Source organism: Eretmochelys imbricata, chromosome 7 (genome assembly GCF_965152235.1).
Source record: "Eretmochelys imbricata isolate rEreImb1 chromosome 7, rEreImb1.hap1, whole genome shotgun sequence".
NCBI classification, from domain to species: domain Eukaryota; kingdom Metazoa; phylum Chordata; order Testudines; family Cheloniidae; genus Eretmochelys; species Eretmochelys imbricata.
Window position 1 is genome coordinate 33,689,882 of NC_135578.1, and position 6,000 is coordinate 33,695,881.

Below are 6,000 nucleotides of genomic sequence, written 5' to 3' on the forward strand. Positions count from 1 at the left end.
AGTACAAGGTGGAATAGATTGTTTAGCGTAGTTAGCACATTTCAAGGGCCCCTTCAAGGTGAAGTGGCCTGTTAACACTCCTCCCCTCACGGGAAAGAAAGTAAAGGGGCGGAGGAGAAAGCAGTTGGGGGAGGCTGTTAGTGGTTTACAGATTGTAGTAAATAAACCATCAACCCAGTATCTTTGTTCGGTCCAGGATTTTTAGTGTCTAGCAAAGTTATGAATTTCAACTCCCAGGCCCGTCTTTTTGAAAATGTTGTGCAGGTTTCCTTTGAGGATGAGGGCTGATAGATCACATACAAGAGTGATTGTTCTGTGAGAAGTGCTCACCCACAGATGATGTGGTGGTCTTGTCCTTTCATTTTCCTGTTCATTTGTGAGCATAGTGATTCTCTGGTTTCACCCACATAGTTGTTGTTGGGGCATTTAGTGCACTGGATGAGGTAAACCACATGTTGTGATTGGAATTGACATGTGTAGGACCCATGGATCTTGAAAGGTGTGTTGTGGAGCGTGTTGATCATTGTAGCAGTGGAGATGTGTCTGCAGGTTTTGCGTCTGGTGCTGCTGTGAGTTGGTGTGTCCTGGTCTGTGGGGAGCTTGCAGAGATTAGGGGTTGTTTTGAAGGCCAGAAGTGGGGGTCCAGGAAAGATTTCTTTCAGGATGGGGTTTCTATCAAGTATGGGTTTTAGTTGTTTGTTACCCCATATGGGTTGCAGTGTAGGGTGTAGTAGTTGACTACTAGGGGTGTGCGGTCGGTGGGGGTTTTATTTCACCGCAGCTCTGCATCTTACAAAGAGAGACACCACACCCTAAGCCAACACACAGCTCAATTTTTTTTTTTCTCTTTTTCTCTCCTCCCCCGCCCCCCGTTCCCCACTGGTAGTTTCCCGGAGGGGAGGTACACCGTTCCTGGAGGTACCGCAGTACCAGGTCGATGTGTGGCGTGGATGGAGCAAGCTCCTATTCCGTCTCCCTGGCAGAGCAGAGCTCAGTACATCCGGAAAGGTGCATATTTTGCACAATGGCATGTGTTCCAGTTGTTTGTTCCTATCTCCTGAATCTACCACCCTGTGACTTTTTGTGGCGCATGCAGGAGAAGATCCCCGTAACAGAGAAGAGAAGTCAGGTTCCGTTTCCACTGCCTTATCGTGTGATGTGCTGGCGAGCTGCTTATCCCTGTTCCTGCGCGGCATGTGCTCTGAATATAAATCTGTCTCTGGGGAGATTAGAATCCAAAGAGCTTCTGAGGGGCAGGTCTGCTCTAGCTCTGTGGAGAAGAGACCGAGACTGTTAAGACTCTGGGGGTTCCCAGTTTGCTATTTAAGTATTGAAAATGTGCCATTTATTGGGGAGGGGCTGTCATCTCAAAGGTTCCTTTGCCTTTCCCTCCCTTCCTTTCGCTGCCTCTCAGACAAGGTAAAGCTGCAACAATAGATTCCTACATTTTAAGGGCAGCAGGGACAAAGGGATCATTTGATCTGACCGCCTGTGTAACGCAGGCCATAGAATTTCATCCATTTTCCCCTGTACGGAGCCAAGTAACGTGTTGGACTATGTTGGCATGCAGGCCTGATGGCTGGAGAGAGGGAGAATACAACACTGCCCTCAGCAGTTTCTTCCAGTGGGGCACCAGTGAACATGCCAAAGCTATCAACTCCGTCACGTGGGAGCCCTGCAGCTTTAGGTGCTTGTCTGCATGGGAATAGTTCCTGCCATGGCCATAGCAGAATAGCTTTGGAAGCGGAGTAGTCATTTTTGGGAATAAAGTTGTTTTTATTTGGAACAGTGTCCCCGTGTCCGGGGGTTATACTGGAAGAGCTACAGCGCAGTGCTTACTCTGCTTCTAGGAGGCCAGTCAATTCCCCCATGTAGACAAGCCTTTAGACTGCAGGTTTTGTGGGTCCCAACCGCCAGCTCTGCTCAGTCTCCAGAGCTCACTTCATTTTGGCAGCTTTCTCTTTCTCTTTCTCTCTCCGTCCCTCCCCCGTTGGGGCGGTGGAGCTCTGGCGCCACCTGCTGGTCCTGTTTTCAAAGCTGGAGGGGGAAACAACTCTCGAGCCCCTGAGCCCTGGTCTACGGTTCCAGCGTATGTTGCTATAAAATGCATTGCCTGAGCGACGCATTATATCGACCTAGCCCCCTGCCCACCCCCCCCGTGTAGACTGGTTTCTCCTAGGGAGAGAGCTACTGCCTCTCTGGGAGGGGAAGCACCTATGCTGACGGGAGAAGCTCTTTCAGTGGCACAGGTAGCCTCTCCACTAAATGCTTCAGGGGCCCAGCTGCAGCGCTGTAAGTGTGAGCACCTGCCTGGGATCAATCAATTGCCACAAACCAGCCTTTCCCAGAAGAAACAACGAGGAGTCCTTGTGGCACTTTAGAGATGAAAACATTTATTTGGGCTCACTTCATCAGATGCAAGGAGTGAAAAATACAGTAGGCAGGTATAAATATACAGCACATGAAAAGATGGGGGGTTAGGGCTAACGAGGCCAATTCCCAACAGTTGACAAGCAGGTGTGAATATCAACAGAGGGGAAATTACTTCTTGTAGTGACCCAGCCCCTCCCAGTCTTTATTCAGGCCTAATTTGATGGTGTCAAGTTTGCAAATTAATTCCGGCGCTGCAGTTTCGTTGACTCCTCTTTGTTTTGCTGATACAGACTCACAGGGCTACCCCTCTGAAACCTTTCACAGAAGAGTAACACTGAGCACTTCCCAGGTGTAAAGCACCTCACAAACACTGCATAAGGTACACTCCTCGGAGAGGAGGTAAATAGTTTAATCTTCGCTCTGCAGAGCAATTTGAAAGGGGCAGCCACCTGAAGTGTCCTGTCCCAAGCCACGTCGTAGGAACCAGAAGTTAAATATGAGTGTTTTGAACGTCTGTTACAGAGGATGGGGCCCCTGGGTGCAGTACCACACCTACTGCCTTCACTTGAGCTTACAAACCGAAACACATAGACCGTCTGTTGGGTGGGGAGAAGAATAGGACCTGTCTATATAATCATAATGCAATGTTGTTGGTTTTTTTATAATATTGAAGGTCACATGTATATAAATAAGTGTCTCCCTGATAAACCCTTATTCATGCCTCCTCCTGTTGAAAGTACCCGGCTTTTTTAAATAATTCTCTAGTAACACCTCACCTCTCTGGACTCACAAAATTACAACAGAAATTTTGATAAATAAGCCAAAAGATTGAATGCTTGAGAATAAAACTGTTGTAAAGACGGGTTTAAAGGACAGAGTTTAACTGAGTCTGTTTTTTAACCACAATAGTCTCCCCAGGGGGGAGGTGCACCGTTCCTGGAGGTACTGCAATACCAGGTCGATGCGTGGAGTGGATGGAGCAAGCTCCTATTCCATCTCCCTGTTTCAAAAATCCATTTAATATATAGTCCTCAGATAGAGGACGTATCAGATATTAAACTGATAAGAACAGATACTACACTTGATCTTAGCCAAAAGGCCGAGAAGCGATACTTTCTTGTTCAACAGTTATGCAGCCCTCCCATTCCTACAGCTCTCTACATGACGGTGACAGATGCCACTGAGCGCCACTAACGCCATAGTAATTCTTTGACCACTTCAAATCTAATCCTACTTCCTTTGCCTTAGTGCTCCCTTTTTACCAGTCAAAGCAAACCGCCTCCTGCCTGAAAATTCAGCTTCAAAACGAATAAATTCCTCCAGCTTGTTAGCTGTCGCCTTGTCACTCGTTTCTCTGCCTGAAAGATACTCTCTATTTGCATGAAGCCGGCCCCTTCGCTGCAACGTGCTGACGACATCGGGTTGCTAACCCTATCCTTGCAAGTTTAGACTCGGTGCCCTGCTTGCGCCCCCTGCAGCACACGTGACTCAAGCAATTTTTTTTTTTTACATTCATGGTTGATGCAGCAAGCCCCGAAATGCCAGAACTGTCAACTGCCAAGCCTAGATGTCCTGGGGCTCAGCCCTGGGAAGCCCTGGCACGAATTAAGCCCTGATATTTACCCTGCTCAAGTGTCTGAGCCTGTACACCCGACCCCAACAAGTCTGTAGTCCCAGCACAGAAGAGAGACAATTTAGCGAAAGAGAGGTTTGTGTCTTGGTGTAAACGGCACAAGGCAGGATGGGAGGCGCTGCAAGATTATTGCTCTTCGCTCCACACAGCTGAGGGATGATGGTCATTCTGCAGATAACAGGCAGGCTATTACTGAGGGAGGGTCAGACCGGATCTGTAGGTAAGCCCTCTGTGTCTTTTTGTTCTGTGTTGGAACCCTGGGGGCCTCCTCCCTCACTGGGGCTCCCAGGCACTCAAGGAATAAATAAATAAGCAAAACCACTATTTTAGTACTCCACATAAAAGTAATTGAAACAGAGTTTGGGTTGCATTTCACTGAGGCTACGTCAGTAAAACGTTTGTTGGTCAGGCGTGTGAAAAAAACACCGACCCCCCCGACATACGTTTCCCAGACAGAAGCACCGGTGTGGCCAGCGCGGGGGCGGTGGGAGACACGCGCCCGCCCGCACAGCTAGCGCCGCTCAGTGGAAAGGTCTCGGGGGCACTCGAATCAGGTTGTCATTGTCTTAACCTGCCTCCGCACTTTGCAAACACGGTCGTGTCTGACACGGTGTCACATTAGCTGACGTGCGCAAGAAAGAGAACTTTGGTTTTATTGCCTGGGAAAAAAATCAAGTCGGCAGCTGATTACCGCACATGCGCAGATGCACCAGGTTAAAAAGCCCTAACCCAAGACAAGCTTGTGGACCGCGTCAACTTTAGGGCGCCAGCCCAATAAACCCACGTGCGGGCAGCGGGCTGAGCGGCGGGCGGCCGGGACCCGGCAGGCAGGAGCCTGCCCTTAAAACTCCCGCCCGCCCCGGCCCGCTCTTTTCCGCCCCCCACCCCAGTCCCCTGCCGCGGCAGGGCGAACAAGCTTGGTCCTGCCGGCTGCTGCGACAGGGCAGGCAAGCTCCCCCCGCCCCCGCCTCTTCCCGCCCCCCCGCGGGCTGGCTTCCCGCCCCGCCTCCCCTCCCTCCAGGCCCCCGATCAGCGGATGGCCCTTGCCAGGGAGGGGGAGCCGCAGCGTGCTCCCTGCTCCGGGGAGGAGGCGGAGAAGAGTCGGGGACCGGGCCTTGGGGAAGGGGGGTTGGAATCAGGGCATACCCCCTCCAGCCCCCTGCCATGAGCCCTCTGGGCAGGGGGCTGGGAGCACCCCCATGACCCTAGCCCATGCCCCCAGCCCTCTGCTCTGACCCCTGCACCCTCCCACGACCCCAGCCCTGACTCCAGCGCCCTGCACACATACCCAGCCCCCCCCGTCCTGACTCCTGCACCCTCCTCACATGCCCCCAGCCCCCTGCCCTGACTTCTGCACCCCGCACACAGCCCCAGCCCCAGCGTGCCCTGACTCTTGCACCCCCCACATTTCCACCCCCACCCTGAGCACCAAATGGAAGCTCCTGTACCCCCCCACACACATTCCCACCTGCACCACTCGCACCAAATGGGAGCTGCCCAGGTAAGCACTCCACACCCAAACCTCCTGCCCCAACCCTGAGCCCCCTCCTTCATTCTAGCTCCTGGCCAGACCCTTCACCCCCAGCCCTGCCTGTGCTCAGTGCACTCCCACCCTCAGCTCAGTGCAGAGAGAGAGAGGAACAGAATGGGCTAGAACCAGGGAGAAGGTAGGTACCCACTCTGTGTGGGCAGGGCCGGGAGCCCAGACCAGAAGCGGGCTGAGCGGGGCCGACACCTGGGAGCCTGGCTGGCAGGAGCCGGCGGACGGAACTCCAGACCGCAGTCCAGCTTGGACTTGCGTGTTTTTGCTTTATTTTGCTTGGTGACTTACTTTGTTCTGTCTGTTATTACTTGAAACCACTTAAATCCTACTTTTTATAATTAATAAAATCACTTTTGTTTATTAATGAACCCTGAATTAAAGTGAGTAAATGAAGACTAGGCACACTACTTCTGAAAGGTTGCCGACCCCTCATCTAGGCCATTGAATTTTA

General features: G+C 51.7%; 1 non-coding gene across 1 annotated transcript; it reads right to left on the bottom strand.

Moving 5' to 3' along the window:
- Positions 1-3,293: 3,293 nt before the first annotated feature.
- On the bottom strand, positions 3,294-3,484 carry LOC144268525 (U2 spliceosomal RNA). Its single transcript, XR_013346783.1, has one exon. It is a non-coding gene; the product is annotated as a U2 spliceosomal RNA (small nuclear RNA).
- Between the last annotated feature and the right edge of the window lie 2,516 nt (positions 3,485-6,000).